Raw genomic sequence first — 19,258 nt, 5'->3', positions numbered from 1 at the left:
CCCAAAAAAGGAGGGATGTAACGTAATACTCCGGCTGTTTGTGTTTTCACGACTGGGAAGGCAGCTTGGAAACTGCCTATTTTAACAGCGTGACGATGGTGGAATAAAGCAGGGAACACGCTAATGGGCCAGTAATTGCATGGTGGGAAATCAAATGATTAGAACACAGTGAATTGGCGGAGGATAGAAGCTCAGCCCTTCCTATTGCAGATAGATGACTGGCTTCGATTGCTGCACTGTTGTACACTCGTGTGCTGGAAAACAAAGTGTCACAAAAAGAACTGAAGTTTATGACACTAAGAGAATCCTCAGCGATGTCTAAGTACTATGAGCACTATTTTTAGATGAACTGCCATGCCCCCGGCCTGCTTTTGACTTGGTGCTGGTTTCTAAAGTCTATTTAGGTTCCTCAGGCTGTGAAGCAGGTCAGATGAGCAGTGGATGGAGACGTTAGCGCCCAGCAGGCCTGCTAATCCACAGGCATCCTGCTTTACTTGGAGCGTGTGATTATGTCACAAAGGGTCACATCGGCCACGTGTCAGTGTAGGGATTATCCTGTTCGCACCTCAGCACTACAGGAAGTCCTGCGTTTCTCTGCTTTAATCTCCCAGAGAGCAGACGACTTCTTTTGAAGGGAGGATTTACAGCCAAATGCCTTTTTCGCAAGCCTGTCCCTGAGTCTCTCACTATTGCAATATGAGGGTTTAAGGGGGCCGGACAAAGCAAAACATGTCTGCGAGAACAGTCTGTTGCATACTTAAAAAAACACCTTATTCTTTCTATGTCATGTCACAGCCTTAGAGGGCACTGCATACAGCATACCTACTGTATATTCAGAGCGAAAATAAATGCATTCTGGCGAGTATGTGAGTCATTTTAGTAAAGGAGATGACAGCTCTTTTAAAATGGAAGTTGCTCTTTTTAACAGCCATTACTGATCTAATATGAGCTCAAGTAGTGGCTCAGACAGGGTAGGCAATAATTTACACAACACTTACAGCTATACACAGATCCGGTCAATCCTATAGGCAACATAGGCGGCCGCCTAGGGCGCCAACTTCTAAAGGGGGACCAACTGGCCAGCCAATTCCACTTTGCCTTGGACAGGGGGCACAAGTGGTGATGCTAGCCAAGGGTGCAACATTGGCGTAATGGTTACATGTTCCAGGCAACAAAACGGGCCCATTCTACACCAAACATTACGTGGTTAAGAAAATGATGATTTACAATATAAAAACACATGTTAATTTACACCTCTTACAGGTGTGCGTGGTATGGTGCAAAGCATTTTGGTAGCTGCATAATTAGTCCTGCTGGCCAACCCCATTGTCATACCCTGCTTGTCCGATCCTCCTGTGTGCCACACCCCTCACTACCTCATGTGGAATCCCTGTGTTACCGGCTGTGTCTTGTTGTGGTTAATTAGCCTGATATATTTAAGTCTGCGTTAGGTATGTTTTTCCGAGTCCGATCATTGATGTTTTGTTACTGTTTGATCTCGTCTGCATTCACGTTTGATTAAACCCCTATTTCGTGAGTCTTGCTCCTGCTTCCCCGGTCTGTGCCCCGCAGTTCATAACATCCATGGTGTCACATTCGACAATGGTTGGATCAGACCAAAAAAAAAGTTCGCTAGGGGAGCTTGTACAGGTAATGTGCTGAAACAGTGATTCTGATTGACCACATGGACTCGGATTGATGACCTCTCAGTCAGCCAACGACAGTGGATCCCCAGGACTGGGGTAGAGAACCAGTGCTTTATTATTGGCTGATTGAGAGGTCATCCCAAAAACCCACACCCACACCGGCCCTCCATGGATCAGGTTCCTCACGCCTGTTCTAAATGTATCAGTGCTGTTCTCAGTTACAAAGAACATATGGAATAGCTCATTCTTCACTGAGGAAAGGTATCTTTATTGTCTAAATAATTTAGTAGGCCACATAAACCATTCCAGTACACCACGGACATTATAAATGGTGAAATATTACCCTTAGCAAACACTCGTTTGATAGATTTAAGCTGGTGTGTTATGGTTGGCCGAGAGCAGTGTGGTGGTCAGTGAAATGGATTCCTGCTGAATGGTGATAAGTTCATTAAGGCTTTTGTTTTAACAGTCTAATGGCTGCTTGCCAGATATGATTTCTCTTAACTTTTAATGGCTTTTCAATAAATACATGATTGTCTGCTTTTCCCTGGCTTTTGGGTAATTGCTTATTTGAGTTTCATTGCTGCATGTTAATCAAGTAATCCCACAATTCTGTAAAAGGGGGTAGTAGTGAGTTTGGTACCATGTGCGGCTCCGGTGTACCAGTGTGTGTGGTATCGCATGTGGCTCTATGAGGGTGGTGTGTGTGGTATCGTGTGCAGCTCCATGAAGGTAATCATGTGTGGTACCGCATGCGAGAGGGTAGCAATATGTCATAAAGTATGTGGCTCCATGAGGGTACAGCTCTGTGGTATCGCGTGTGGCTGCATGAGGGTACAGGTGTGTGGTATCACGTGCGGCTCCATGAGGGTACAGGTGTGTGGTATCACGTGCGGCTCCATGAGGGTACAGGTGTGTGGTATCGCGTGCGGCTGTATGAGGGTACAGGTGTGTGGTATCGCGTGCGGCTGCATGAGGGTACAGGTGTGTGGTATCGCGTGCGGCTGCATGAGGGTACAGGTGTGTGGTATCGCGTGCGGCTGCATGAGGGTACAGGTGTGTGGTATCGCGTGCGGCTGCATGAGGGTACACGTTGCAAGGGTACTGGCTGACTCTGATCCCAAGCTTTGTTTTCCATATGGCCCCTAATACTGCAATATGGCCTCCTTGCAGCCTATTGCGGATGTTTGACTTGACCTGCAAATACAATAGCTCTTAGGCTTTAAAAGTGATAGCTGATTGCTTAAAATAGTGATAGTTTAAAGCAGAAAATGTGTAAAACGTTGTGAAACGTATTTATTACCCGGTTCATGGTTGAGAAGTGCCTCTCACAGTTTGCACTGCTGACCGGGACCGTCAGGGCAATGGAAAAATGCAGATATTTTTGTCTGCTTTTCAGGTGTTTGACACGACATATTTTCTGATGCGTTCTCTGTCTGCTGGTGGGAGTGTGCTCACCTGTCTGTGCGCGCATGTGTCTGTGTACGCACATTGGGGCGGAACTCTGTCATGCGCGATACAGAGAGCAGAGGAGAATTGTGAACGCGCGACTGTGTAGAGACAAAATTAGAGCACCCCCCTAGTATAATGGTAGGGGGAACACTGTTAACGAACGTATAACTGACGTTTAATGATAACAGCTTTTGGAGGCTGACTTGGCAGATGGAGAGCGATCCTCTCGTTAATGACCATTGGATATTTAATTTCCTCAACAGATATTACCTGACAGAAGTGGTTATATGTGTGCCCTGGCACCAATAGCTCAGCAAATTCCCCCATTTGTGAGCGTTTCTGTGAACGACTGGCCACTTGGTTCCTGAAGCGGATCTGCAGGTGCTCTGCCTGTTTGACTTATGTGACACACTGTGAGCATAATTAACATGAATGCTGCCAGCGCGGATGCAGGTCTCACATGGGTCCCACAGCAGCCTCCGTCTGTCTCTTTGGAATCTGCTAGAGAATCAAGGAGGGAGGGAGTGTCTCATGAGGACCACCAGGAAACTGGGCCTGTCCATGCTGTCTCTGCCTGTCTGTCCCTCATTTCCAGTGTTTATTACAAGCTGTGCTCCATTTAGACTCTCCTGAGCAGTGTGGATGAGAATGTTTTCTCTCCGAAGCGAACCATCCTCGGTGCTGATCCCACATTCTTTTCAGGGAAGATACATAAATGTATTCCTGTCCTGTATTCTAGCCTCAGAAAGTTCCGCTTAATGCCCCTGCCCAGCTGTCCTACATGGGAAAAGGACATTGAGGGATTTGAGAGGGTGACCATATGCGATATAGAAATTTAGAAAACTGGAAAGTACAGTTTTTCCAAAAGACATGAATGCATCAATGTCATCTTAAGTTAAATTCTACTCCATCACAATTAGCAAATCAAAACTGTTTTGGACAAACTCAGATCAACCACAGATATGCGTGGCTCTCACTACCTCTTATACAAATAATTACACAATCCTTTGATGGTTTCCTGATTTGCAAATTCCCTTCTACAGTCTGGGCTTTGATTTGAATCCAGATTGTGTCATCTTCTGATTGAGGCCTCAAGTCACACATGGTGAGTTGAATTGACTTCAGCCAACAAATGGAGGTCAGCCAGCTGGCGTCTCACCCAGGTAACTTCCCTAAGTCTGCCAAGCGTCTAGGAGTCACTGGTTCCTGTGGTGAGGATCAGGTTGTTCCCACTATCACCACTTCTACACAACGCTTATTAAACTGCTGTGTGAAAACATCAGCCAATGGACATGAAGAACACACGTTAGACACAAAGCCACGGTGTGCGGCCAATCAGAGATATTTTCCAAATATGCGGTCAAAATGAGGAATAAATTAAATATCTCAGCACAATAGTACAATTTATTGTTAGCTATGATAGAAGTTTTGACTGCTTTGTATTGCAAATCATTTCCATCATTTTGCTCATTTATACAGATTAATATTTATAGATTTAGTTTCAGCTGTCTTGCACGTGTTCCCTCAGCAGTGGCCCCTTTACAGACATGTGCAGGAAGCCTGAGGAGGTGCTAAGAGATATCAGATACTGCTGATGGGGAGTGCGGCAGTCTGAGAGGAAAAGGTGTGGAGAAGGAGGCGTTCAAGTAACAATTTCTCGGATTGGTCAGGGTTTTCAAATGGCAGTGGAGAAGGGGAGAGGAGAGAGGGCTTCAGGATCAGTCAGAGTAGTACCAAAATTAATAACACACTAAGTAATAAATAAATTTAAAATACATGCAATTCCTCATAGAACTCCATTGCATACAACACAGTGCATTTGATTCTGAATGAAGTATGATACTTAAAATGTTCATATAAGCACTTCAAACAGTGCACACATGGCAGAATTACTCTGCTTTTCCTGGTTTAAACAAATTAAACAAAGATTTCATGCCATTTAAATACATTTAAAGATGCAATTAAATTGTGCCGGCTTGAGAAAATGAAACAAAGTCACGAAGTATATGAGACATACAAATAACAGAATAACAAGCAAGAAAATTTGTGTGCAACTAACTGAATAGAAAATTAAAAATAACGACAATTACGCCAAGGCAACAAGTCAATTAAAAGATACTACTGCATTAAAATTTGTAATATTTTTCTGAAGTTTAAATGGACCAAGAAACAGTACCCATGTCATGACCTGCATGTCCAGTCCTCGTGTGTGCCACATCCCCTCATTACCCACGTGTGCTTCCCCGATTGTCCCCAGCTGTTCCCTGTTATTTCAGCTTCTCTTGTGTACTTAGTCCATGTCTAAGTCCGTATTCCCCAGATCCGTCATTGATGTTCGTCGCTGTCTGTCCTGTGGCTTCCCTAAATAAACCCTCGTATCCCGCATTCTCGCCTGACCCTGGATGTTACAACCCAGTCTTATCTGCCACTAAGCACCTGAAAAGGTTAGTGCCCATCTAGCCCGGTTCCATGTGTCTTTTCCCCCTTTAGCCAGTACTTCCCGCTGGCTATCCCATTTGGTACCCCCTTGGCTACCATGGTCACCATGGTGTAGCTCAATGGGCTACAGTTTGTTCCTGTGTCCTAGGCTCTAGTGTCTGTTAATTGTAAATTACCCCACCTTGTTGGCCCCTGCCCTTAATGATTGTTTGATTTTGTTATGGTTCTCCTGCATCGTGTCTTGTTAGCAGTGTACTTAAGTGCCTATTCATGTTCTGTTCCTCAATGGTTCATTGCGGCTGTTTTCCTGTGTTGCTGTGTGATTATTAGTTATAGTTACTCTATGTTAGTGTAGTTTCCTGTGTTACCAAGGGTAGGTAGTATAGTTGTTCCTTGTGTTGCTCCCTGCCTTAGTTTTTTGACCCTTCATGGTCCTGTTCTGTTCTCTTTCTCCCTTTATGTTCTGTTTAGCCCTGTCTTCTTGGAGCCACTACATGGATTGTCTCTTCCTTCATCATGCCATGCCACAACAACACCTGATTGGCTAGACAAATGAACAACGCAACTACAGGGACTTTCAGCAGAGCAATGATGTCTCCTTATTACAAATTCTCTTTTAAAGATAATTGACAAGTTTTTTCAAATATGAAATTAGCTGTTGCGAGAAATATGAAATCCTGAAAAATTCCCCATCCTATATGTATGCATTGTATACTCTAATGGTGGTTATCTGCTCTAGAGACGTGGCTTTGATTCCCAGGTAATGGTCATGAAACCATCAACGTCATTTCCAAAAGCTCTATGTCATTAATGCAAAGTGTTAATTTAAATGATAATAATAATAATAATAATAATAATAATAATAATAATAATAAAGTTTGCTTTTAAAAGCATTTGTAGAATCTGTATTTTGTGTTCCTTCAGGTTTGCCACATTGTTTCAAAAACATATCAAGTTTCAGTGAAATATGAAAAATATTTGGCTGTAGAGTCCACAAAGTGTTGCGGTAATCAAAAACAAATAAAAATGTTAATTTAAAAATATACCTTATTTCAGAGTTACTGTTAATGAGCATGTCTGATAATCAGCAGTTTTTAAAAATGTGAAATGTATTGGCTTTTTGATGTTTTCAGTTGTGGCAATGAGATTTTTATGGACTTGTTTTGAGAAATCTCTCTCTTCCTCTCCAAGAACATTTTCTGTAAATGATTTTAAATTTAACCTTACAAACACTTCACACCTGGTTTCTAATGGCTAAAAAAGAAATTTGTTGATGCAAATCTTTTTAAAAACTTCATGTTTGAAATCTTCAAAATCAAGATTTTGTGAGAATCACCCTCCCACTCTCCAGCAAGGTGTGGGGGTATGTGTGTAGTTTGGGGGGTCTTCCTGTGTTTTATTTGGCATTTCTGCTCACAATCTTAGCACATACAGTTAGCCGAGTCAGTGTCTATAAATTGCCCATTTCCTACAATGTCCTGGCATCCCATTCAGGATGTCCCCTTGCTGTGCTTCATGAGACAGACTCTAGGCTCGACTGTATGGCATAACTAGTTATGGAAGATGGATGGAATAGATGTATGTTTTGCTGGAATACAATGCAGTTCATGTATGGCCCATCTTAAGCTCTCTTACTTAGTCCTCTTTACTACAATCCTAACTGGAAAAGTGGGTACTGATGGATATGTGTGTATGATTGAAAGCATAGTCACAGGACCAGAGTTTTTACATTTATTTAATATTTTAAAAAATATTTTTTACAACACTACTAAGCACAAAGGAAATGTAAACACATCAACCTCATCCTGTAGTAAATATTAATCTCATTGTAGCATTCCTGTATCCTGCTGAAAACAAAATATCTTCTGGAATCGATGAATATACATGAAACAATTTCCTTTAAAAGGCCTTTTTAATTAATATTTTTACAATTTTTTTATCACACAAGCTAAAGATAAAGTGCACACACAGCTGTGTCACATACTGTATGATACCCGGCATGCCTGGGACTCTCCACACTATGACAGCAACATATTGCTTTTCACAAAAGCAGTGTGAGCATATTGTGCCTTAAATGTTCACGACAGGGTCTCATAATTTTTACAACGGCCTAGCTAGTAGCTACCATCAGCTAGCATAACATCATTGATTTTAACACAAGCCCCAACAGCTTCATTAAAGCATGTAGATAATGTGTAGTGACCTAATGTTTACTGTGTTTATCAGAAAGTGGTGTGCGACTGCGGGGTAAGAATCCTGTGTCTGAAAAATTGCTGGTTTGATTCCAGCACAGCATCATTTGGCCCTTGACTGGGGACAAATGATGGAGATGGTCAGCTGTTGAATGGAGTTTTAACACACGTCATATCAAAGGTTTGAATTTCACACATATGCAATATCTCTGCGTCACATTTAAAAGCATTATTTTCTTGGTATTTAAATGTGTTTAAAATCCGTTAACAACTGACCTAGGTTTGGATGGTTTTAAGGTAATACAGTATACTACGGTTTTTATTTTGGGTATATTTATTTTGGAGAATTTATCAGCGAAATTCATAGTGGGGGACCACCCCAGTTGGCAAATTTCTAAAATAGGAATAGGGTTCTTTTTGAAAATACCATCAAAATACAAGGTACAACAAAGCCTGGACAGTATAGCGGCATGAAAAATTAGCTACCACCCAAGCCTATACTGACCCTATTTATCAATTTTCCTCTGTCTCCCCTAAAACCTTTTAAGATAACTACTCCAGGGAAGGCGAACATTGACTGATTATGTCTCTCTGTGATGTGAAAAAGAACATTTCTGAAATGGGGTTTAAAAAAGTACCAAAATAATAAATAAAATCTATAAGACGTTGGTTAGCTAGCTCGATGACTATCATTAGGTCAATATGCAAAACAAATTTTGCCTGGACGCTTGGCCAGTCATTGCTACTCGACAAACTGAGTTTGCTAGCATTAGCCTATGTAGCTGTGTTTATGTTTCCTTTCCAAAGTGCAAGCCACCTTAGCTATCAATGCTTTGCAATATTTACATTTCACAGTGTGCAGGGGTTTACTGGGTGTCTTGCAAGAAACCCATGAGTGGATCTGTGCACAATGTTCTAAAATAATTGCAGCTAATATATAAAATCTGGGTGAGGCGGGGGGGGGGGATGCTAGAGCTGATTAGACATGCTGCTGTAGACATACGCCATGAACGTGGATGGATTCAGAAAGATGTTTCTAGTCATGAGTGTTCAAATCCTAGCCAAGGTTGAATAAAAGTTCACCCGAGTGTGTGATAAGATCAAGTCTTTTCATATGTGGACTTCAGACTGGACTTAAGTACCACAACTCTGGGAGAGATTCCTCCAGTATATTTATTATTTATTTATGTATGTCTATATATATGTGTGTGTGTGTGTGTGTGTACATATACAAACACACCCACATCAAATATTTGGCATTTTTGGAGATTGTGTTAGTTGCCTCATGTCGTTTTAAAACTTCCATATCGAAGTGCTGATTTCTGGGCCTCTTTCATTGCTGAAAAAGGCTCCTAATTTTCATTCAGCGTAACAGGACTCACCTTTGTAGCTGTGTTCGTAATTATGATTTGGTTACTTCAAAGTTCCTTTTTCATGTTATGTTTACATTATTTTGACCAGCCACTCTATGAATATGTAATATTTACTTATTTATTAGTATGACCTTTAGTAAAACAGGGAAAAACACAGGAAGGTACAGGGATGGTAAGAGGAGGGGAGATGACCAAGTGTCATTGTCAGAGTGTCATTGTCAGAGTGTCATTGGACGGTACAGTCTCACATGACTGAGGGCAGAAGCAAAACTGACCAAAAGTACACAAGATATGCACAAGCACATATTCAAATGGACACTACAAATATAATCACATGATCACTATAGTGCAATACACATAGGCAACAGATCTTTCTCCCTCTCCAAGACCAGACTGCAGATTTTCCAAAGAGTAACAAATCAGTTTCATATTATGGTAAAAAGTAAGAATTATCAAGATTTCTTTAGTGTAGTATTGTACTGATATGTCTCTTTATTGAAGTATTTTGACACTTTTGACTTGTGGGTCCTTCTTGAGCCCCTCCTAAAAGCTGACTGACCATACCCTTTAAGCTAAGAAAGAAACTAGCCTTGCTGAGGTTGAATAAATATTTTTGATGGACGCTCATTAGCTCATTACTTGCTATGACAACAGAGAACACGGGAAGACCTTTATCGCCCCATACATCAGTGGAGCTCACAGCTCATTAGCTGAGTCGGGCCATTGTGAGGGTTCAGATGGAGAGGCAGGATACTTATTTCCGGTGATGTGGAGGTGAGGTGTAGGCACTTGGGGGGGGAGGGGGGGGGAAGGGGCACCGGAATGGCTCTGTGACCTCGCTGTGAAAGAGGCCCACCATTTCCCTGCAGGGTATGATCAGCATTCAGGTTGTATTGGCTTAAACATTGGGAGGGGGGCACCCCTTAAACCCCTCCATCCACCCCAAAGTAAAAATAGACCCTAATCTCTGTAAACATTCAGCATGCACACACACACACTCACACGCACACACACACTCATACTCACACACACACACACACACACACACGAGAGGCCTTCTCCCCTGTCACTGGACTTTCATACAGTGTACTGGATATGAGTCAGGGAGTATCTTATGTTCACCAGAATGGGATTTAGCATATGGTCCATGCCACAATACACGACATGGGTTCTCATGTTGTGTTAGACAACCACGATGCTGCTAAGGTTATTTCTACGGGATGGTTTGTGCCGTTCAGCTCAGAGCCCAGAACCGACTGGATGCTGTCATGATGATTTTGACCGAAATGACATGTTAAATATAGAGAAGCTATAATTAAATCAAAGCTTAGATCTGTCTGTGCATGTATGATTCGGGAGTCTGCAGCTCACTTCTTGAGTGACGCATCCATCCCATATTTAGTGTGGGATCACAGTGAGCCTGAAGCCTATCCCAAGCACAGGGCACGAGGCTGGGGACACTCTGGACTGGACTCCAGTCCATCTAGTCCATCTCGCTCTCACCTGTGCCAACATGGGAGGTTACTTGTGAACATGTGATGTCTAATAGGACTTTGAAAGAAATGAACACACAAAGTAGATCACACCTGCAGAAGTGGGTTATATTCCTGTCCAGGCTATGTAGAGTGTGTGTGCCTTTGGGTGGGTGTGTGTGCGTGTGCCTGTGGGTGTCTGTGAGTGTGTGCCTGTGGGTGTCTGTGAGTGTGTGCCTGTGTGTGTGTGCGTGTGTGTTCCTGAGGGTGTGCGTGAGTGTGTGCCTGTGGGTGTGTGCATGTGTGTGCCTGTGGGTGTGTGCGTGTGTGTACCTGTGGGTGTCTATGAGTGTGTGCCTGTGGGTGTGTGTGCGTGTGTGTGTGCCTGTGGGTGTCTGTGAGTGTGTGCCTGTTGGTGTGTGCGTGTGTGTGTGCCTGTGGGTGTGTGTGCCTGAGGGTGTGTGTGTGCTTGTGGGTGTGTGTGTGCCTGTGGGTGTGTGTGCGTGTGTGTGTGCCTGTGGGTGTCTGTGAGTGTGTGCCTGTGGGTGTGTGTGTGCGTGTGTGCCTGTGTGCGTGTGTGTGCCTGAGGGTGTGTGTGAGTATGTGCCTATGGGTGTGTGCGTGTGTGTGCCTGTGGGTGTGAGTGTGTGTGCCTGTGGGTGTGTGAGTGCGTGGAGTTTGCATGCTCTAATTTTGTTTGTTTGTTTATTACTACCCCGGTTTAAAGACGCATTGATTTGCTAGACTGATGACTCTAAATTGCCCTTAGTGAGTGGCAGCGTCTGCACTGAGATACAGCTTCACTGAAACGCTGCACTAGTAAAGCAGGACAGAAAAAGCTACGTGGGCTCTTGTCCTTGGTATTATATGTGAATATCTAGAAAACTACAAAAACATTAGAAATTTATGCTACAAAAACGAAAGAAAAAAATAGACAGACAGACAGACAGATAGATAGATAGATAGATAGATAGATAGATAGATAGATAGATAGAGTGAGAGAGAGAAAACCTGGCAATGAATAGCAGCTGGCCAGCCCGACCAGCAGAGGGCACTGTGCACCCGTATTATTTATTCCTTCTAGCACTTCCTTCTCTGCATGTGCACGGTGATTAGTGACTGGCTGCCTTTGTCGCTGCTCCCTCCTTTGTTGTCATCCATGCCTCCTATTCCCCTTGTTTCCAGCCTCAGCCATGCTCACCGAACTCAGACCCCCTCAGTACGGGACAGGGGGCGTGTGCCATTAGAGCAGTGTGTCAGGACGATGTAACACCAAGGACAGGTTTATATAAGCGTACCGTGCTCACAGCGCCACTCCCCCGAGCTGTCTCCTAAATATTAAACGTGCTTCTCATTGAGTCGCGCGCAGTGATCTTCAGATCATAACGAAGCAGAGAATCTGTGATTAAGAGACACAAAACAAACAAAAAAATAACAAGACTGGCGTCTTTTTAAGTTATGCTGATTGCACGTTTTTGTGATGCAATATTAATGTTTATAGTCATCTACAAAGTTTCTCTAAAACACCGGATGTAAGGTGTAATTGGTTTTTTCCATATCAATAAGCAGAATCTGTGCGCCACGTTCAGAGTATTCTTTTGCATCTCATAGATGTAAGGGTAAACAGATTGCTGGAGATACTTTCTGCAAACTTCCCGCTGCATGCGTGCTGTGGGTTCGCTCATTAGCGACCGAGTGTCTCCAGCAAATAGAATAAGCATGATCTGGCGCATCACGTCAGTCTCCGCACGGGAGAAGGTAAAACGGGTGACAGAATCCCCGGCGATGTGACGTCCTCGCCTTTTTTCCGTCTGTTTGGCGGAGCGAGGATGGCTTTTTGGATTTAAGGAATGAAACAGACTTGATGAGACTCGATGAATCATTTAAAGCCGCGGCGTCCTTGAGACGTCGCATGAATATATGAATGTACTGTAAAAACTCGGAGAAATTCAGAGAAATGCATGGAAAACGCGACTGAGGCCTGTGCTGCTTATTGTGACTGATTTTTTTTTTCTGAAAGCATAAAGAGAATTTCTTTACATGCCTTTAAAACGCAATGCCTTGTTTCGCCTTGTCGAGCACACTCAAAGAAAAAACACTCATCCTACCAGCCATTTTCTAGGGTCATTCTCACACTTGTTGAGAACCAAGGGGAAATTAAATAATCAGTTTTTATTTTAAAATGCAGTATATTAATTTAACACTTAAGAGAAGCCAGTCGATGTTCCGCTGATGAGCATGAATCATTTGCTTTTCATTATCTGTTGAAAGCCTGCATTTTTTTGTCATCAACGGCTCGTTCAGCTTTTGTCCATTAAAGCCGTCGCACGGTGACCTCACAGAGCAATCGGCTGTCATCAAGAGCAGCTGCTGGGCCTGGCAGACCTGCCTGTCAGTGCCACTGGCATCCGGAATCTACACGGAATATTCAGGAGGTGTAGCAGTCAGGAGCCAGACAGGTACATCTCGTTTTCGACTGAGACAACCAGAAAAGGTAAACAGTCAGAATGGGCAGTTCATATCAGCTGTCACTAATCACTCGGCTAAACTGCCTCCCCAGACAATAGCCCCCATACCATTTATTCACATCTTTCCAAGTTTACGAGCGTATTTTCATGTCCCATTATACAAAAGTCTACCTAATTAATCTAACATAACAATACGTTAAAGATAGTAGAGTTTCAGGCAAGCTGTATTCCAGCCTCACCCCTTCCCGTTATGTTGATAGGTTTAAAAATTGCTAGGTGCCCTTGAGCCCCCCACCAGCCACCACCCCCCCCCCCCTGCTATCTGCGGTTCTGCAGAAGCACATTGAACATTGACTGTGGAGTGGGTTCACTGAGCAAGGCAAAAATATGGAGTGGAGAGTATAGAGTGAGCACACTCACACCCACATGCGTTTCGAATGCCGAGAGTCGGGTTCGAGAAAAGAGCCACAGTGTTGCATACTGTGAGTGATTCAGACTGTGAGCTCTGTTGAATAGAATCCAGAAAAATAATGCGTCTCACTCAAGGATATACAGTATATAAATGGAATTGTAAGGTTTAATCTGTATACTTAAATGCATATGAGGTTAGGAGGCCAGAAGGCAGACATTTAACTTGTAATGGGTCCCTTTGGCTGCCTGACGCCTCCACAGGCAGAGTGTGTAGTGAGAGCACTCACACCCACGCCAGCGCACAATGGCTGCTTCAGCTGCGTACTTCATTACTGTCAATGGGCGGGAGTGGGGGGGCTTTTCCACCTTTCTCTGCGATGTCAGGAGTGTGCAAGGCCTCCTGCGCCAAACCCCATCCATCTCCACTGGCCAGCACCGCATTCTGGGATACGACACACCAACTATTCCAGTTTACAGCAGCTGAGTGGGTTACATTTATGGACATATTCCGCTCAAAATGGAGTCGTTCCACCCACATACCAACGGCTTCTTCAGTGCAAGGTCGTGGGGGTGGACTCGGCACGAGGCAGCAGGGCATTGTGGACAGGATGTCCATGACAGAGCACTCACTGAGATGCTATTGCACCTAAACATGGGAGGAAACCAGGCAGAATACACTCCCACACCCACAGTATTAGAAGGTATCTGACTGTGCATGGCCTGTGCTGATGGCATATCCCACTGCTTGTTGTTCACTGTCACAGAAGGTTTGCTATACGCCATGACTTCCCCGAGGCACACGGAGCATCCCTGCACTGCACACACTCCGCTGTTTGTCAGAAGCCCAAGTAAAAGTCCCGCATGTTGGTGCAACCTCATTCATAAATCAGTCTTGGGTTGCTATGGCCATTGCTAAGGAAATGATGTCACAATTTCCAGTCCACGGGCAGAAAGCAACCCAATCTGGAGATCAGTGGAAAATCTGTGCACTGAGGATGTCAGATTTGCTTCAGTCAGGACTGGTGAACAGGACCACATGGTATGCAGAATGGCAGGTTGGATATCCATCCATTGGGGATGGATATTAGAGAATGGGAGACTGGAAGGAGGAAGGACAGCTCTCTTTGCTGCATTGGACAAACGAAGAGAAATATCCAGGATCAGGTGATGTCTGGAGTTTAGAGGTGAAACATAGTTATATTATTCATTAGACACGGGTGACCCTGGGCCCCACCCTGGACCCTGCACAGCCCTCCCTGTCGCATGATGTGTGCAAGCAGAGCAATGCTGCATTCCAGCTAATGGCAGGTGCGCCTGCCGCGGAGAGCAACAGGGATATGCACGTGACCCCGCCCCCCCCCCCACCACCCCCTCACACAGGGGACTAATGGAAGCTCCTCAACATTCAAGCTGCTGACGGCAATTTGGCTACATTCCTGCGGCTGTAATTACGCCACACTTACCAAACAAACAGCTGAGAAGGAATTGAGTTCCTCGGGATGGTGGAGCATTCAAAAAAAAAATAATTATCATATAAAAAGGGCACTTTTTTTTTTTTAACAAATTGCATGTTTAATTTTTTATCAGGAAGTCATCAGAGCCTCTTGGCAAGAAACAAAGGACACGTTTAATAACAGTTGAGCCCGTCCCATCTCTGGAGTCTCCTCTCAGAGGAGTTAACCCCTTTCTTTGCCCTCCGTCGTCCACAGGGTGGAGGCCCTTAGTCCTCTAATCAGATAAAGCGTAACTGAACAGCTCAGTAATGCCCCCTATTGCACGGAAGAGTGAATGCCAGACACAGGATCAGTTTTTACAGCCCAGGTCTGTTACATACAGGAGATGTCATGCCATAGGCATTCAGGTTTGTGTATATGGAAAATATACAGCTATCCTCTCACCTCTTCATAACTTCATGGGTAAGCTGAAATGATGGACCTGTAGCTAATCTTTTATAGAATAAGTCAGACAACGGTCATCCCCAATGCCCAGACTAGATCCCTGGGTCCAGATTCCCAAACCCCACCCCCTATAATGACAGTCTTAGTCCCCAGCCTGTATCCCTGCGTGATTCCCAAACCCCACCCCCTGAAAGTGGTGGTCTCATTTCCCATTTTCCAGCCTCTGTCCCTGCTTGATACCATCTGGCTGCTGCCCCCCCCCCTTTGGTTTGTTAAACCCTAAACCCCACCATCCATTCTGCCATTGATGTCTCCCTTAGCTCTATTTCCTGCACAACCTGACAAAGGTGCATGACATAAAATAGTTACAGCCAATTAAGAGCAAAGCAATGAAAATCACCTACAGGACTTAATCCATCCTTGTAACCTCTTATCCTGGTCAGGGGGTGGTGGGGCTATCCCAGGGATCACAAAGCCCAGAGCCATTTAACAGCACCAATTAGCCTGTCTACATGTCTTTGGACTGCAGGAAAAGGCCAACATCACACAGGGAGAGCATTCAAACCACACAAACGGATATTGGGATTCAAACCCCCAAACATGCAGAGAGGGGGAAACTGCACCTATCCACTCAGCTACTGTACCACCCAAGAAGCATTTGAAGAAAATATTTGAAACAAACAGCTTGAATTGAACAATCATTATGTATTGGGGGAAAAGATACAATATGTTTACATGCACAAAAAGAAAATAAAATTATTGTTAGTTCAACTAAAACCAGTCTGACTGAAATCACAGCTTGAATTGAGCAATCATTATGTATGGGGGGAAAGATACAATATGTTTACATGCACAAAAAGAAAATCGAATTATTGTGTTAGTTCAACTAAAACCAGTCTGACTGAAATCATAATAAATCGAATTGCTTGAAGTTGGACTTACTGTAGACACCCAGATAATGTGATTGGGAGTATGAATCCATTCAGTCGGACTCAAACTGGCCTAGGCGCCCTGCGCACACTCCACAGTGTCTCCCCCGGGCTTTGACTTGGAAGTATCAGATGAAGCCATTACGCAGAAGTAGTATGGAGCATAGCAGAGGACATACAGCACATACGAAATGTACAGCGCCGTAAAGCTGTCTGATTCACCACTCAAATAAAGGGCACTTTTACACTGCAGCAGGTACCGTACTTTTGGTACTTCAAGAAGGTACCAAAACGTTTTCCACTGGCATAAAAACTAGTACCGGGGCCAAATGACATCACAATGTAAGGCAGAAGAAGTGCGCCATGAATACCAACATCGCATGTTATGCACATCTAATTCTTACATTGCTAGTCAGCTACATTAAGGCTTTTTCTTACCTTCAATTTGGTATGGTTATTATAGTCCAGGGAAATTAAGTCTCGCTAAAACATTTGAACTCTCTCATAGGAAAAAAAAGTTTGGCAAGTTTTGCAATTTTAATTATTACTCTTTTTCAAGATTATCTAGTATGTATTTAGAAATCAGTTTATAGTTTACCTCTGCTACTTTTGCATGAGCGCTGCATGCCTTCTTGGAGACAATCATAATCATTTTCATCCTTGCTGTTTAAATCACTCCTAAACGGGTTCGTGGGAAATTTATGTTTAATAAATTTACTATAAATAACTACCCCAATATTTATTACAACAAAATCACCTTGCAATATCTGAAAAATGTTCAATACCGTGCTGTCATAGTATATTTTACAAAATACTTTATTTCTTGTTATGTTATCCTGATCTGGTTATATCTGTTTTTTCGACCAGATCGCAATCAAGTTTTGTGTCACTTCATTTGTCCACACACCCATTATTATAAAATAATTTTTAAATTTTTTTTTACGTCTGTGGTGTAATAGGTCAACTGGAAAAGGCCCATCCATCCATCCATTTTCCAAACCGCTTATCCTACTGGGTTGCGGGGGGTCCGGAGCCTATCCCGGAAGCAATGGGCACGAGGCAGGGAACAACCCAGGATGGGGGGCCAGCCCATCACAGGTCACACTCACACACCATTCACTCACACATGCACACCTATGGACAATTTAGCAATTCTAAATAGCCTCAGCATGTTTTTGGACTGTGGGGGGAAACTGGAGTACCCGGAGGAAACCCCACGATGACATGGGGAGAACATGCAAACTCCACACACATGTGACGCAGGCGGAGACTCGAACCCGGGTCCCAGAGGTGTGAGGCAACAGTGCTAACCAGTGCACCACCATGCCGCCCCCCCTGGAAAAGGCCCAATACTAACAAATTGAAAGGAGCAATATCGCCACCTATTGTAGCGGAGTCAGACATACTTCGGTCAATAAACCGATTCCCCTCCTGTGCATGTATACAGGGATAAGGACAGGAGTCTGATTAAATGGCATAGTCTAGCTGTAACAATAGCTCAATTTAGCTGTGCACTTAAATGTACTGACTGTTGTCCTCCCAGCCCTGTATCATGCATGTTAGCTGTCTTACCCTTGGTCCCAAAGCCAGCATTTCTGCATTAGTTTTGGCCATCAATCAGAACCGCCTGCCCTCCATAGGGACAGGAGGGTTTACGTCTCAATAGTAAGTGTTAGAACTCTCCACTGGCCTACAGTAACAAGGGAACTGGATCCTAACTGAGAGGATCCTTCCTGGATATGCAGACAAAAAAACACATAACTGGGTACAGAGGTGTACAAGTGGCTTGATTGACACTAACAATCAACTCAAGGGTTTTTCTACAAAGGCAGCCCTTTCTCAGGGTATTCACTTAGTGGGCTGTTGAACAATATCGTTTGTATCATATGGTGAGATTGTAGTATATTATGGAAAAAATTAGGGAAGAACCTGACATAGCTGAACTTAAAATCTGACAACTGATATAAAAACAGCCACTTTGCAGAGTAATAATATAAATTTTAAATAAAATGTTATGCTTAATGGCAGGTGTCCCAATGGACAGAAAAAAGCCACAAATGGCAGATGTCATGCTGAATGTTCCAGTGAACAAAGACCTCAGAATAAGATGGGGCCCTTTAAGAAGAGCAAAGAGGACAACAGTGATAAATTACCAAAAAAGGCCTTAACCACAAACATGGGTCACTTAATAGCCCCTGCCAGACTCCCTGCAGATACCTTCCCCATCCTTGGCTCTCCTGCCCCTTTATCCACTCGCTTGACCCCCTAAATAAACCATAAATGGACACTGTCACTAATGAGTCTCAGCTGGGTGGCATTGACCAGGTTACCTGTTAGCCCATGGACTGCCATTACTTTCCATGGCAACACACAGGCTGAGCCAAGCTGTCCCTGACCTGATCCCTCACCCTGCCTCACACCCATTCCCCCTAATATCTCACTAAAATCCAGCTGTTTATAACCCTGTGAAGTCTTTTCCTTTACATGGTCTGACTCAGAGGAGCCAGTTTCAGAAGGATTTCCTAACTTTCCTCCTGTTACGACTGACACGGCACAGACCAGGGAAATAGGCAAAGGAGAGCAGGACTGGGGTAAAATAAAGGGGTTTAATAAGGGCACGAAGGTGGCAAGGAGAAAGGCGGAGGGACTGACAGAGGGGGCAAGGAGAAAGGTGAAGGGGACACAGGCGGAGGGGAGGAGGTAGCAGTAGTCGCGGCAGGCGAAGGCACAGCCGTTGCCAGCCAAGACACAGGCGACTGACAAGCCGGAGACGGGGGACCCGCAAGGACCATCGAGGTGTCGGAGGCGGGACTGCAGCCGGCCGTCGAGGCGCCACAGGCAGAACTGGAGGCGACCGCTGAGCCGAAGCTAGGGGGACCAAAGGCGACTGCCGAGCCACATCCAGGGTCACCGAAGGTGAGCCACGGGGTAGGGTGGGCGGGACCCGACCCTGGCACAGGTGTCCCCTCCCTTTCCAA

This window comes from Brienomyrus brachyistius, chromosome 21 (assembly GCF_023856365.1).
Source record: "Brienomyrus brachyistius isolate T26 chromosome 21, BBRACH_0.4, whole genome shotgun sequence".
Lineage (NCBI taxonomy): Eukaryota > Metazoa > Chordata > Actinopteri > Osteoglossiformes > Mormyridae > Brienomyrus > Brienomyrus brachyistius.
Note: the sequence above shows the minus strand (reverse complement) of the source record.